Source organism: Saccopteryx leptura, chromosome 3 (genome assembly GCF_036850995.1).
Source record: "Saccopteryx leptura isolate mSacLep1 chromosome 3, mSacLep1_pri_phased_curated, whole genome shotgun sequence".
In the NCBI taxonomy this organism is placed as follows: Eukaryota; Metazoa; Chordata; class Mammalia; order Chiroptera; family Emballonuridae; genus Saccopteryx; species Saccopteryx leptura.
The window spans coordinates 310,769,927-310,787,224 of record NC_089505.1 but is presented as its reverse complement, the minus strand read 5'-3'; positions in this window follow the sequence as shown (position 1 = coordinate 310,787,224).

Sequence of the window (17,298 nt, the reverse complement as noted above, 5' to 3'; positions counted from 1 at the left end):
CAACTAGAGAAAAAAAGGCTATCACCTACAAAGGAGCCCCCGTAAGAATGACATCCAACTTCTCAACAGATACACTTGAGGCCAGAAGGGAATGGCAAGAAATATTCAAAGTAATGCAGAACAAGAGCCTACAACCAAGACTACTTTATCCGGCAAGGCTATCATTTAAAATTGAAGGAGAAATAAAAAGCTTCCAGACAAAAAAAAAAAAAAAAACTCAAGGAATTCATTATAACCAAACCATTGCTGCAAGAAATATTAAGGGGCTTGTTGTAAACAGATCAAAGGTGTTAAAAAATATAGTAAAAGAGGAATATAGATTTAAAGAATAAAATGGCAATAAACAACTACATATCAATAATAACCTTAAATGTAAATGGATTAAATGATCCAATCAAAAGACATAAGGTAGCTACGTGCATAAGAAAACTGGACCCATACATATGCTGTATACAAGAGACACATCTCAAAACAAAAGATACACATAGACTAAAGGTAAAAGGATGGAAAAAAATATTTCAAGCAAATGGACATAAAAAAAAGCTGGGGTAGCAATACTTATATCAGACAAAATGAACTTTAAAACAAAGGCTATAGTAAAAGATAAAGAAGGTCACTAAATAATGATAAAGGGAGCAATCCAACAGGAAGATATAACCATTATAAATATCTACGCACCTAATATAGGAGCACCTAAATATATAAAGCAGATTTTGATGGATATAAAGGGTGAGATCAATAGCAATACTATAATAGTAGGGAATTTCAATACCCCACTAACATCACTAGATAGATACTCAAGAAAAAAATTAACAAAGAAACAGCAGACTTAAATGATACACTAATCAACTAGATTTAATAGATATTTTTAGAACCTTTCACGCTAAAACAGCAGAATATACATTTCCTTCAAGTGCTCATGGTGCATTCTCTAGGATAGACCACATGTTAGGGCACAAAAGCAATCTCAACAAATTAAAGAAGATTAATATCATATCAAGCACTTTCTCTGATCACAATATCATGAAACTAGAAATCAACCACAAGAGAAAAACTGAAAAATACTCAAACACATGGAAACTAAAGAGCATGATATTAAATAACAAATGGGTTAACAATGAGATTAAAGAGAAATAAAAAAAATTTCTAGAAATGAATGATAATGAGCATACAACAACTCAAAATTTATGGGACACAGCAAAAGCAGTCTTGAGAGGGAAGTTCATAGCACTACAGGCATACCTTAAGAAGCTAGAGAAAACTCAAATAAACAACCTAACCCTGCACCTAAAAGAACTAAAAGAGAACAGCAAGTAAAACCCAGAGGTAGTAGAAGGAAGGAAATAATAAAGATCAGAGCAGAAATAAATGACATAGAGGCTAAAGAAACAATACAGAGGATCAAGAAAACCAAGAGCTGGTTCTTTGAAAGGGTAAACAAGATCAATGAACCTATAACCAGACTCACCTAGAAAAAAGAGAGAGGACTTAAATAAATAAAATTAGAAATGAGAGTAGAGAAATAACAACTGACAAAACAGAAATACAAAATATTGTAAGAAAATACTATGAAGAACTGTATACCAAAAAACTAAACAATGTAGGTTAAATGGAAAAATTCCATAGAACATATAATCTTTCAAAAATCAATCTGGAATAATCAGAAAACCTTAACAGATCGATTACAACAATGAAATTGAAATAGTTATTAAAAAACTCCCAACAAACAAAAGCCCTCGGCCAGATGGGTTCACTGGTGAATTCTACCAAATATTCAAAGAAGAGCTAACTCCTATCCTTCTCAAGCTATTTCAAAAAATTCAAGAGGAAGGAAGACTTCCAAGCTCCTTTTATAATAAGGTGAGCATGATTCTGATTCCAAAACCAGGCAAAGACAACGCACAAAAAAAGGAAAATTATAGGCCAATATCTCTGATGAATTTAGATGCTAAAATCTTCAACAAAATATTAGCAAACCAGATTCAGCAATACATAAAAAAATCATACATCATGATCAAGTGGGATTTATTCTGGGGAGGCAAAGATGGTACAATATTCGTAAATCAATCAATGTGATTCATCACATAAACAAAAGGAAGGAGAAAAACCACATGATAATTTCAATAGATGCAGAAAAAGCATTTGATAAAATCCAGCACCCATTTATGATCAAAACTCTCAGCAAAGTGAGAATACAGGGAACATACCTCAACATGATAAAGGCCATCTATGACAAACACACAGCCAACATCATAATTAATAGGCAAAAATTAAAAGCAATCCCCTTAATATCAGGAACAAGGCAGGGGTGCCCCCTTCACCACTCTTATTCAACATAGCACTGGAAGTCCTAGCTACAGCAACCAGACAAGAAGAAGAAATAAAAGACATCCAAACTGGAAAAGAAGAAGTAAAAGTATCATTATTTGCAGATGATATGATAATGTATATAGAAAACCCTAAAGTCTCAGTCAAAAAACTACTGGACCTGATAAATGAATTCAGCAAAGTGGCAGGGTATAAAATTAATACACAAAAATCAGAGGCATTTTTAGACACCAACAATGAACTGTCAGAAAGTGAAATTAAGGAAACAATCCCCTTTGCTATTGCAACAACAAAAAATAAAGTAGCTAGGTGTAAATTTAACCAAGGAGGTTAAAGACTTGTACTCAGAAAATTATAAAACATTGATAAAAGAAATCAAGGAAGATACAAACAAGTGGAAGCATATACTGTGTTCATGGTTAGGAAGAATAAACATCATTAAAATGTCTATGTTACCCAAAGAAATGTATAAATTCAATGCAATACCAATTAAAATATTAATGACATACTTCAAAGATATAGAACAAATATTCCAAAATTTTATATGGAACCAAAAAAGAACATGAATAGCCTCAGTAATCTTGAAAAAGAAGAATAAAGTGGGAGGTATCACACTTCCTGATACCAAGTTATAATACTACAAGGTCATTGTACTCAAAACAGCTTGGTGCTGGCATAAAAACAGGCATATAGATCAATGGAACAGAACAAAACTCACACCTTTATGGATAATTGATATTTGACAAAAGAGGTAAGAGCATACAAGGAGTAAAGCAGTCTCTTTAACAAATGGTGTTGGGAAAATTGGACAGCTACCTGCAAAAAAATGAAACTAGACCACCAACTTACACCATTCACAAAAACAAAACAAAACAAAACAAAAGACCCACACCTCAAAATGGATAATAAATGTAAGTTGCAAAACCATAAAAATCTTGGAAGGAAACATAGGCAGTAAAGTCTCTGATATCTCTTGTAGCAATAATTTTGCTTAATATATCTCCACAGGCAAGTGAAATGAAGGACAAAATAAACAAATGGGACTACATCAAACTAAAAGGCTTTGCACAGCAAAAGACACCATTAACAAAATAAAAAGACAATCCACTCAATGGGAGAACATATTTGCTGATATGTCTGAGGGGTTAATAACCAAAATTTATAAAGAACTTCTAAAACTCAACACCAAGAAGGTAAACAATCCAATTTAAAAATGGGCAAAGGACCTTAATAGACACTTCTCCAAAGGGGACATACATATGGTCAACAGGCACATAAAAAAATGTTCAGCCTGACCTGTGGTGGCGCAGTGGATAAAGCATCGACCTGGAATGCTGAGGTCGCTGGTTAATACCCTACACTTGCCTGGCCTAAGGCACATATGGGAGTTGAAGCTTCCTGCTCCTCCCCCCTTTCTCTCTCTCTCTCTCTCTCTCTCTCTCTGTCTCTGTCTCTCTCTCTCTCCTCTCAAAATAAGTAAATTTAAAAAATTTTAAAAAAATGTTCAACATCACTAATCATCAGAGAATTACAAATTAAAACCACCTCACACCTGTCAGAATGGCTGTCATAAACAAATCAATAAACAAGTGCTGGCAAGTGTGTGAAGAAAAGGGAACCCTCCAGCACTGCTAGTGGAATATAGACTTGTGCAGCCACTGTGGAAAACAGTATGGCATTTTTTCATAAAATTAAAATGGAACTAACTTATGACCCAGCTATCCTACTTTTAGGAAAATATCATAAGAATCCTAAATCACTGATTCAAAAGAAGATACGCACCCCCTATGTTTACTGCAGCATTGTTACAATAGCCATGATCTGGAAACAGCCCAAGTGTCTGACAGTGGATGAGTTGATAAGAAACTGTGGTACATATACCTAATGGAATACTAAGCAACCATGAAAAAGAAAAAAATCTTACCCTTTGCAATGGCATGTATGAACCTGGAGATTATTATGCTAAGTGAAATAAACCAGACAGAGAAAGACAAGTACCATATGATTTCACTTACATGTGGAATCTAATGAACAAAGTGAACTGAAGAATGGAATAGAGACAGAGGCGGGGTCACAGGGAGCAGAAGGACAGCTGTCAGAGGGAAGTGGGATGAGGGGATGAGATCAAGGATCAAGGAAGGTGAAGGGATTGGGCTAATTATATATACATAACACATAGATCCAGATAAGAGGGCAGCATGTCCCAGAGAGAAAGAGGAGAAGGAGGTAGGGGAGAGGGGCAAAAGGGGTAAAGTGAGGGGCACATAATGGGGTGTTTAGGGTGTTATATTGAGTAGGATACTTGAAACCATGTTAGCACAATAATTTAAAAATTTTAATAGAACATTAAAATAAAAATATATTAAAAGAAATTCACCTAACTTAGTTAAAATTGTGGTGCCAACTCAAAATATCAGAATACTAACACCACTAAGTTTCACAAAGTATTCAAAAACATCAGCTGATATTTTCATTTACTAACAACAAAAAGCAAACAAGCTTTGATTAACATTGAATAAAGTTGTGTTTTATGGATTGATGTAAGTCACCAAGAATCTATAGCTTCTATAGTTTGTAAAATTTTTTAGACATTCCAATTCCAATCTATTCTGTTTTATATTATGAACTTCTGATCTTTTATATTAAGGAAAAAATAATAATAAACTAGACTAGAAACACTTTATAGTTTATCACATATATCATTAGTAATTCTTTTATTTAAAATTTAAAATAAATGTGTATTTTCATAACACAAGCAAATATACTGATCATACTGGATTTTAGAAAACCAAAATGTTGTTTTGTTTTATTGTTTACAGTATAAAATATAAATGTTTAGAGCTATGAAATGTGGTTACATCCTAGGATGTTCACAGGAGCCAGCACGGAGCTTCAAGAACCCTGAGGATTTTTCTCTCATTCAAAAACAAGCTAATGACTGAAATGGAATCAAGACAGTGAAGGAAGGAGTCAGTGCAAGAGCAGTTAGGCAGATCTTGCTCCATCATGAGCTTCCCCATGTAAGTTTAGTTAGAAATAAGAAGATGCTGTTTCTCACCCAAAATATATGCCTCCCTAAGATGATGAAGGTAGATAAGTAGAGACTGGCTGACGAAGGGCCAGTCATGGCAATGTCACTCAGGACTGGCCCATGTGTCACTCAGCACATGTGATGGAATCTCTTACAGAGACGTCTGGCTTTATCATCATCACACCACTCCCCAGACAGTACGCAAGGGGGTCAAGTCAGAGTCGCGCTATCTATAAAATTTTCTTTTTAAGTAGCATTTTTAAATGGGCAATATGTTAAAGAACAAAATGCACTGGTGTGGTAAAAACCTTACACCAAATGTCACTAAAAAGATTAGATCGGTACTTTAAACTGAAAGGCAAAACAACAGTTGAATCTATGGTAATTTGAGCCTAGATATGTAGGTTCAGTGGCTCTGAGATAAAATATAATTGAAATTTATTTAAAATATGTGACGTACACACATATGTATACACACACACATCTACAGGTGTTACAATACACTATGTACACATTCAAATACTTTAGCAATTAAATATATGTTTAATGTAATAACATTCTAATCTCAAAAAGGTCAAGATTCAAATGACCATTATACTGTAAAGAGCATCACCAAAAATAACTTTGTAAGATTTGAGGTTGACTGGTTCTGTGAAACTTGTTATTAATTTGTTTTAACTTATGCTACCTGAAGTAGTTGTATCTTTCTGTTTAAAATTGTATTTTATTTCTGTTTTTCAATGTCCAAAAGTAATCACCATGCTTCTGTTACTAATAGGATTTAATAAAAAAAAAATCTACAACATTTAAAATACAGTAGCATAATGGGAACAGTTTTTCTTTTAGACACAGATGTTTTCATAATTTTATGTAAGCATCCTGACAAATGCGTCTACTTGCTCTAATCTGTTTTCTTTGCATACTTATTCATTCTTGTGACCTCAGCTTTGTGTAAAATAAAACCAAAATCTATAGATGCTTTAAAATCTCTTTTTAATTTTCTATTAAAATTTTCCATGTGTTTATACCATGGCTGTATCTAACTCATTGCTTCAAACAAACTCAATTTATTCATCCTTTCATACAACAATATTTATTAAGCAGTTACTATGTTATGGGAACTATTTTAGACAATGGGAATGCATCAGTGAATAAAACAGACAAAATTCACAGAGCCCATGGAGTTGCATTATAGAGGGGAGTTAGGCAATATGTATAATAAATAATCACAATGTATACTATGTGAGATTGTGGCAGATAATATGGAAAAGATAAATGAATCCTGGCAGGGGAATAAAGAATATCAAGGTGGCTGAGATTTTAAAGAGGCTTGTCAATGAAGAACTCACTGATAGTAGCATTTGAGCAAAGACTTGAGTTGGAAAGAGAGGATGGAATCTAGTAGGCAGGTGGAGAGGGTGGTTACAGATTGACAAATAGTTCACTTTTAGTAATAAGCTAGAAGGCTGAGTATATTAAGCACAAGTATTAGGTAGGTGGGAATAAGGGTAGAGGGAGCATGTGGATATTCTCTTCTGCATGCTGCCATTTTCCCAGTATATTTAGAAAAGTCACTGCTAAGTGTGAAAATGTAGAATGATGTCTTGGAGGTTTGAAGATAAAGGGAAAGAAATAAAATTAGGCCTGGGATCACATTTGATATTAGTGGTCACTAACTGTTCATTCCTCTTCAGCCCATTTAGTTTTGCAGATATAAGAATGGGGTAGGTAGCTTTTTGGACATAACTGGAGTTAAGGTCTTGCAGGCAAGTATACAGAGTGAGAGAGTAGGAAGGGAGTTCAGGAAATATGCAAGGGAGAGACCCTAATGATTATTATGGGAAATTACTATGGGTAAGAAAGCAAGCAGGAATCTGAGAAGAGGGAGAAATTGTGTGTGTGTGTGGGGGGATTAGAAGGAACAATGGAAATGGGTCCTCATTAAATCAATGAATTGCCGGAGTTGGGTAACATAGAAAAATAAGTGCTGATATTTGAAAAGTGGAAGTCTTAAAATTGATATTATGGAGGTGTGCCAGATGTCGGCAAATGCAAGAAGCAGGCATAACCATGTATGCAAGTGATGAGATGTGGAGGAAGACAAAATCATTGGAGAGAAGAAGCATAAGGAACAACTGAAACACTGGGATATTTAAAGGATCATTACAAGGATACTGATATGACCAACAGTTATGACAGAAGTAGTGTTGAAAATAGTGACAGTAAGTCGAGATTTAAACACTTCCAGTGAGTAAGAAATTACTTGAGGGTTTGCAGATGACAGTGGCAAGGAGTGTGGGATGGTTTGATGAAATGGGATTTAAAACTGAAGGACTCTGAGAAGGAGGGAGGAAGGATGGGCTAGAACAAGGGTCGGGAACCTTTTTGGCTGAGAACCATGAATGCCACATATTTTAAAATGTAATTCCATGAGAGCCATACAACGACCCGTGTACATTACGCATTATCCAATAAAAATTTGGTGTTGTCCCGGAAGACAGCTGTGATTGGCTCCAGCCACCCACAACCATGAACATGAGCGGTAGGAAATGAATGGATTGTAATACATGAGAATGTTTTATATTTTTAACGTTATTTTTTTTATTAAAGATTTGTTCTCAAGCCAGATGCAGCCATCAAAAGAGCCACATCTGGATCGCGAGCCATAGGTTCTCGACCCCTGGGCTAGAAGGAGCATGGAGAAGCAGTGAAAATCTTCTCCTTACCTCTGTGCTAGATGGTAAACAGTTACTGGGGGAAAAAATAGCCAAAACTTGAGAGGGTTAATAAAGAAGCAGTGTCCTGTGGAAAGCCAAGTTCAATCAAATAACAAAGGTGAAAGAGGTTGTTAATAACTGACTGTGAGTTCCAGTGGATGGGCTTCAGAAATCAGGGGTAGATGACAGACATGGTCAGAAAAGATGTACAGACAAATGGGGGAAATGAAAAATTTGGGATGAGAGACACCTCAGAGTCTGGATTTTCCTAGAGTGACCTATCTAAACAGGATTGCAGTCCATAGTGAAACTAGTTCTGATCCTTTCAAGGTGGTGGGTAGTGAGGAGACAGAATAGGGAAGAGGGGGAATGACCAAGAAAGTAAGATTCCTGATAGGACCAAACATCTCCATCCCAAGCCCCGCTTCCCTCCAGGGTAGGCACTGTCTTACACTCAGAACTCATGCTCCAGCTTCTTCTTGCTTCCAGAGCACAAAGAAAAGTAATGCCACAAGAAACTTCAGTCTTCTTCATTGATCTCATAAAATCTGCATTTACAAATAGAAGATATTCTGGAAACCACGAAGTCCTATCCCCTTCATAAAAAAAATAGAGATGCCAAGAGGGAACGAGGAACTTTAGTAATGTTACAGAGTTGGTTACAGGCAGCTGATGCTAGGATTTGATGGTCTTACTCCTGGTCTAATGTTTGTCTTACTCGTTATTATGGCTTGGGAAGGTTGCAGTTTTAACACTGAAAGTGATGAAATATTTTGAATGATATTTTTAAATTTTACATAGTATAAAAGTGAGTTTATCTCCCAACTGATATCATATAATAAGTATTTATGAAATTCTTACCTCTTTTAAATATTGTAATAAACTTTTACATACATTTTTCTTTTATTTTCACAATAAATGAATGAGGCAGGTATATAACTAAACTTGTCTCACAAATAAGGAAACTGAGCCACAAACCCAGGCTCTGGTCCTGCTGACCTAAACCTGCTCAAATCTCCCTGACTTTGTAAATCTGCCTGGACTGAAATTCTCTCCAACATGGATGTTTTGTTCAATGTTCATGCGTGTTTCTCAGCTCTCAAGCCCTACTGCACCAGCTGACTCTGCACAACACTGAAGCTACCTTCCTCAATCTTCCATCTTGCTTTGTTTCTTCTCTGCTCCCACCCTTGCCTGCTTGACTGATGGTATCCATGAAACTCCTGAATAGTCAAAGATCTGATTCTGGGCCTTTTAGAGAGCCAAAGAGAGGTCCATAGTGGCATTTTCAAATGCTTACTAGACATAGCCCACAGAACTCCTTGTTACTGGTTCAAACACAATTCAATGTCTTTCCCCTATAATGAATTACTCATTTTGCTGCTTCTACATTTTTCTGGCACCACCATTCTTATCAAATGAAAACTTAGAGTCATCTTTTGTTCTTTCCTTTCCATTGTTTCCTTTCCTGCTTTCCCCATCCCATTATTTTTGTTTCAAAGTTATATACATTCTAAACCACACCTACCTCCTTTCATTCCAAACTCTGTCACACATGCAGGCCCTCATTGCTCCTGGCTATACTTTTTGTAAGAAAATACTAACTGATCTCACATACAATTTTTCCACATTTCCATCAGCCCTATTAGTTTTGTGCTCAATTAACTTTCCCAAAGCTCTAAACATGACACCTTCTATTTCTAAAACCTTCAATAACTTGCACACAAGTCGTGTCATACCTTTCTCATCTTCCTTTTTAAAAGTTTACCTTTCGCCTATGCACCAGCCAAACTGAACTGTTCCTGTGACATACTTTGTGGGTTTCTTTGTGTTTTTGCCTCTGCAGTCCACTCCACTTGGGAAATTCACCTCTCTTAATCTCCCTGTTAAGATTTTATCCACTCATCTAAGTCCATCTTAATTGCCACAAACTCTTGATTCCCAAAATTGATTTGATCTCTACCCACTTCAATGCTCCTCAAGAAGCACTATTTCTGTGCCATAATTATAGCGTTTCTTTTGAGCTTTGCATGATAGTTTTTTGTTCTTGAGCTGGCTTCCAATATTTGAAAGACTGTCTTATAGAAGAGAGATTAAACTTGTTCCACAAATCTCCAGTGTAGAACCAAAACTAATGACTAAAAGATACAAAAGACAGCTTTTAGCTCTATATGGGAAAGAAATTTTTGACATTCAGAGTTCTAATATGGGGCTGCCTCTGAACTAGTATATTCCCTGTCATTGCAATGTTCAAGCAGAGACTGAAAAATACCTTTAGGGAATGTGGTAGAAAAAATAGATGAATTGGACGAGATGGTCAATAATAGTACCTTACAAACCAATGACTTTTAATTTTACATTTCTAAAGGCCAACTTAAATAAAATCTTGTCATATGTTGGCAAGAAAATAAAAGCTTGTATTATTATTTAATGAGGAGAAGGGAGGCCGAGAAAGGCTCCCACATGCACCTGAACCAGGATCCACCAGCAAGCCCACTAGGGGGCGATGCTCTGCCCATCTGGGGCCCTTGCTCTGTAACCGGAGCCATTTTTTAGTGAGGCAGAGGCCATGGGACCATCCTCGGCACCCAGAGCCAACTCACTCTAATCGAGCCATGACTGCAGGAGAGGAAAAGAGGAAAGAAAGAGAAGCAAGAAGGGAAAGGATGGTGGAGAAGCAGATGAATGCTTCTTCTGTGTACCCTGAGCAGGAATTGAACCTGGGACATCCACAAGCCGAGCTGATGCTATACCACTGAGCCAATCGGTCAGGGCCCTACAGTTTGTGTTTTGTTTTGTTTTTTAATCATCTACTTCTTAACTCCTTAACATCAGAATAAAAAAAATCATCCAGAAAACAGACATATGAAGTTGGGAGTGCAGGGAGGTTACAACATGGCGGTAGCATAAAAGGAAATTGAAATCGCCCCCTTCTGTAAGCAAAAGCAAATACACAGGTGTATAGGCAGCAGTTACTCCTGTGAGACAACCAAGCACTAAATGAACAGCTTCTAACAACAAACAAGAGAAACAGACAATATAGAGAAGACTGGAAGGCCGAAGAAGCCTACCAAGAGCTCTGAGAACTCTTCCGGACAGAGGAGCCCTGAGCACCACTGTTTACTTCCTCTCCTCTCAGAGCAGGTAGGAGCTCAACTGCAAATCTTCTGTTTACCTGCATTGCCCAGAGCCTTTTGCTTCCAAACAAGAGGAGCAAGCAAGAACAGCAGTGCATCACCAGACCCAACAGGTTTCTCCCTGAAGAGTGCTCCATCCCGGAAGCCTAAACCTGGCAGATGGAGCCTTATGCCCTCACCTGGCCTCATCACACACACCTGGCCTCCCTGCCCACAGCTGTTCAGGCCCGGCAGGCCAGTGCCCCAGGTGCCTTAAGTGCCTGCTCTGCTGTAATCGCTTCCCCAAACTACCCTGCGCATAACGCCTGAGAACAGGTTTCTTCCCTTTGGGACCACTTTCAATACAATAAAGCAGAGAGGCTGTAAACGACAGACTGAGGGGCTGTAGGAGCCCTCCAGGGACTGTGGGAAAATCTCTGGGGTCCAAGAGGCCATGAGCTCCATTGTTTCCATGGCCCTCCGCCTCCTGAGGGTGGGCAGGGCCTCTATCCAGGTGCTTTGGCCTGCTGCAAAGTCTCTACTGTGGGTCCCTGGACACGTTGCACAAGCCCTTTGCAGCCTGAACAAAGAGAGCAGGCAGGATCCACAGGGCATTACTGCACTCACCTGGCCGCCAACCATGAATCTGCTCCTGTCCAGTAGGCCAGTGCCCGGATGCCTTAAGCACCTGCTGGGCTCCTACTGGCCTGCCAAAGCCAACAGGCACACAGTCTGCACAGAGCCTGCTCTACATAAGGCCACTATCCCAAGACTGGAAGAGGTAGCAATTTTGTCTAATTCAGATAATCGAACATAGAAAGTCAAACAAAATTAAAAGACAGAATATCTCAAATAAAAGAACAACAACAACAAAAGGCCTGGGGTGGGGGTGGTAGAGGAAATAAAAATAAGTAATTTACCTAATAAAGAATTTACAGAAAGGGTCCTAAGGATCCTCAACAAACTTGGAGTTGAATAGAGGAATTTAGAGAGAATTTCAACAGAGTCAGAAAGTAAAAGAAAGAACCAAACAGACCTGACAAATACAGTAACTGAAATGAAAAACACATTAGAAGGAATCAACAGCAGATTAGCTAACAGAATGGATCAGCTACCTAAAAGGCAGACTCCTGGAAATCAACAGATCACAAGAGCAGAAAGAAATAAAAATATTTTTGAAAAAAGGAAAATAGTTAAGGAACCTCTGGGATAATATCAAGTGCCCAAATATTTGCATTATAGGGATCCAGAAGGAAAATAAAGAGAGAAAGAACCCGAAAGTTTATTTGAAGTCATAGTAACTAAAAACAGACACCCAGATTCTAGAAAGCATTAAGAGTTCCAATACAAGAGGAATCCGTACCAAGACATACTGTACTTAAAATACAAGGAATGAGACCCGTACCAAGACATACTGTACTTAAAATACAAAAATTAAAGATAAAGAGGAATGAAAATTAGAGTAGCAATAGTTATATCAGACAAAATAGACTTGAAACAAAAAAAAAAGTATAAAAAGACAAAGGACATTATATAACTATAAAGGCTCAATCTAAGAAGAAGACATAACAATTATAAATATGTATGAACCCAATATAAGAACACCTAAATATTATATATAAAGCAATTTTTAATGAACATAAAGGGAGAAATTCACAGTAATACAATAATAGTATAAAGAATTAAATATTCCACTCACTGAATAGATCACCCAGACAGAAAATTAATAACAAAATAATTGTCTTAAGTGTCACACTAGATAAGACCAACTCAATAGACATTTTTAAAACATTTCACCCAAAATATTCAAAAAATGCATTTTTTTAAGTGCATATGGCACACTTCCTGGGATAAACCACATAGTAGGCCACAAAACAAGCTTCAATAAGTCCAAAATGATTGAAATTATATCAAATGTCTTTTCAAACTACAATGATATGAAATTCTAAATTAACTACGGGAAGAAAACAAAAAAATGCAAATATATGAAGACTAAAAACCATGCTACCAATGGATCAAAGAAAAAATTAAACAAGAAATCAAAAACTATCTTGAAACAAATGAAAATAAAAACACAACTTTTCAAAATTTATAAGATGCAGCAAAAGCAATTTTAAGAGGAAAGGTCATGACTAGACAGGCATAGTTCAAAAAACAAGAAAAATCTCAAACAATCTAACTCGGAACCTAAAGAAACTAGAAAAAGAACAATCAAAATCAAATTATAGAGAAGGAGGAAATAATTAAAATCAGAGTAGAAATAAACAAAATAAAATTTTTAAAAAAACAACAATAAAACTAAGAGCTGAATCTTTCAAAAGACAAATACATAAACCTTTAGCCAATCTCATCAAGGAAAAAATAGAGCTCAAACAAATAAAATAATAAATTAAAGAGAGGTTAAAACTGACACATAAATACATAAGCACCTCAACAATAGAACACTATGAACAATTATATGCCAACAAATTTGACAATCTCAAGAAAGAACAAAGAAGTGAGAGGTATTATGTTCCCTGATATAAACTATACCACAAAGTTACAATAATCAAAACTGTATGGTACATCAAAACAGTATGGTACTTACATATAGATCTATATCATATATTTTGTAGCTATAGATATATAGATATATAAATGGAATAGAATAGAGAGCCCAGCAATAAATCTTTGCTTATATGGTCAATTTATTACAGAGAGGAAAAGGAGACAAGGACACACAACAGGTAAAGACATTCTCTTTAATAAGTGATGTTAGCAAAATTGGACCGATATATCCAAAAATATTGAAATTGGACCACTTCCTTATACCATATACAAAAATAAACTTGAAATATATTAAAGACTTAAATGCTAGACCTGATCCCTAAAACTCCCAGAAGAAAACATAAGGAGTAAACTCTGACATTGTTCCTAGCAATATCTTTTTGTATGTCTCCTTGAGCAAGAAAAACAAAAGAAAATATAAATAAATAGGACTGCATCAAACTAAAAATTTTTAACAGTGAAAGTAACATCAACAAAATCACAAGACAACCTACTGAAAGATATAAGATGTTCACCAATGATTAAGTGGTTAATATCCAAAATATAAAAGAAATACATACAATTTAATACCAAAAAAACAAACAAACAGACTTTTAAAAATAAAATTGACATACAATCTAACAATTGCACTTCTGGGTATTCAGCTGAAGAAAATACAAAAACACTAATTCAAACAGATATATGCACCCTTATGTTCAATGCAGCATTGATTGTAATAACCAAGACATGGATGTAACCTAGATGTCCCATCATCAACAGGTGAATATATAATTGAATATTATTCAGCAGTAAAAAAAAGAATAAAATCTTGCACATTTGAGACAACATAGATAGACCTTGAGGACATTATGCTCTGTGAAATAGAACAGGGAAACACGAATACTGTATAATCTCACTTACATGTGGAATCTAAAGAAAATAAATGAATAAACAAAACAGAAACAGACCCATAGTTATATAGAGAACAAGCTGATGATTGCCAAAGGGTAGGAGCTAGGAAGAAAGGGGGGGATGAAAAAATATAGAGATATATATATTTAAAAAGAAAGAAAGAAATGTGCAAAATATTTGCTGCCCTGTACTTCACTGAGAAAAGCTGGGTTGTGGTTCTAGGTAGATCAATCAACTTGAAAGTGAAATCCAGGTAGAAAAGTATGAATGATATAGCTTTATGTCTCCTGGAATGGGAGCCAATAAAAATGGACTGGGACTAGAAAACAGACAACTGAAAGATATTTAAGAATTGTAATTACTTCTTGTGAATATCCGCACCAGGATACTGTGAGGCTTTGGAGAGTCCTCTTGACCCAGGAACTCCAGAGAAGCAACATGTGACTCTAAGGCCAGGATGCTTCATTTCCTTTCAGACAGGGACCATGTGTTCACTCACTGGCACCTCTCGCTGTGTAGAGCACAGTACCAGGCAAATCAGCAGCACATATTCAGTGCTTACTGACTGAACATGTTGCAATTGCATCACAGACTCCATAATCTGGTGAAGCTGGGAGAATCTTGGGGGAGCTTCAGGTCCTGGCCTTTGCTTATTAAAGTATGAGTTTGCTTCAAGGTCAATTAAAAAAAATTTTTTTAATTCGAAATGCAACCAAGAGAAGAGAGATAGATCTTTATTTTTTCCCAAGTTAACAATATTGTTATATAAATAATATTCCTATACCTTTAATATAAATAATATAAATATTTAGACACTAGAGTACTCCTTTAATATTTATTTTTAAAATTACTCCTTAAATTCTTCACAAAATCTGTGAAAGTTTCTTTGGTTATATCATTGTTTTTCATGACATGAAAACTGAGTGCAAAGTAAAGTGGAAAGTAATTTTACCTCATGTGTCTCTGTATATCAGGCATTTAGAAGCTGGAACAGAGTGCATGGGCATACTTTTGACATATAAAGGGGTTTTCTGGTATCTTTTTTTTATTGATTTATTTGACAACACTGGCAGATGATTATGAGAGTCTTAGAACTTCACAATGCATTCTTTATCAGAAATGAGGATTTTTCTTTTTTGCGTTTTGTATTTTCTCTTTTTTATATATATTTTATTTTTATTAAATTTATTGGAGTGACACTGGTTAACAAAATTATGAAAGTTTTTGGTGCACAATTCTATAACACATTATCTGAATTTCCATTTAAAATAGAAATTTAAAAATCATTTAAACCATTGTAGCAAGGCCTGGATAGAACATCAACCTGGGACGCTGGAGACCCATGTTCAAAATCCCGAGGTTTCTGGCTTGAGTTCACAGTTGCTGGCTTGAGCATGGGATCATAGACATGACCCCATGGTCACTGGCTTGAGCTCAAAAGGTCACTGGCTTGAAGCCCAAGGTCACTGGCTTGAGCAAGGGATCACTGGCTTGAGGCCAAGGTCACTTGCTCTGCTGTTGCTTCTGGGTCAAGGCACATAAGAGAAAGCAATCAATGAACAACTAAGGTGCCACAACAATGAGTTGATGCTTTGATGCTTTTCATATCTTTCCTTTCCTGTCTCTGTCTCTGTCTCTCTCTCTCTCTCTCTTTCTCGCTTAAAAAAAACACACTGTAGGAAACATTTCTTAGAAAGTGACTGTTTTAACATCTTTATAGATAAACAAAGGCTAGGAGCATCAATTGACTCAAGATAAAACCTGACATGTAAGTCAACATAAGGAGAAATGTTCAACCATGCCAATAATCAAATTTACATTAAAACAATGAGGTACCACTTTACACTCACTAAATTAGCAAACAATATCTTAAAAACAATACTCAGTACTGGTGTGGCCACAGTGAATCTAATGCACATTGCTGCTACATATTGTAAATTAGCACAATGTTTTTCCAAGTTAGTTGACAATACAATTAAGACAAATTAAATTTTTTTCCTTTGACCTAGGAATCCCAAATTTCACAATGTATCCTAATGAAATAATAAGAAAAAGGCTATTTGCATTGATGTTCATTGCTTAGTAAATAACACTGGAAATTCCAATTATAGCCAAAAGTTTTCAAATAATACTTCCACTTGGTTAAATATAACATAGCATTTAAAAATATAATATTAAAGATTAAAGATTATATAACAGTATGTAAAAATAATAGGCTTGTAGTAAGAGTAAAAAACAAGATTTAGAACAATACTTATTCTATTGTTATAATTCTGTACAACTTATAATATATGAACAAGAATTGAAAAGAATACTTGATCTTTTCAGAGGTGGTATTAAAAATAACTATGTGCCTTTATGTTTGCTGCATTACCATGCTATTTCTTCATTGAAGAAATAGCAAGGTCACGTTTGGTCTTACTATGTATGTATAAGGGAGTGGAGCTGAGTAGGCCCTTCAGCTAGTCAGATCAAACCCTTTGGTGTCAGGTGTTTTAGTATGCATTATAAAGCTTTGGAAATAGGTTCTCTAAAAGTTCTTTCCAGTTTTATTGTTCCAAGATTCCAGATGATGAGAAAGAAAGAGTGAGGAAGTCTCTGTTAGTTGATTAAACTTGGCTTTTCCTACAGTGAATTAGCCACTGAGGATGAATTAGAAGATCATGAA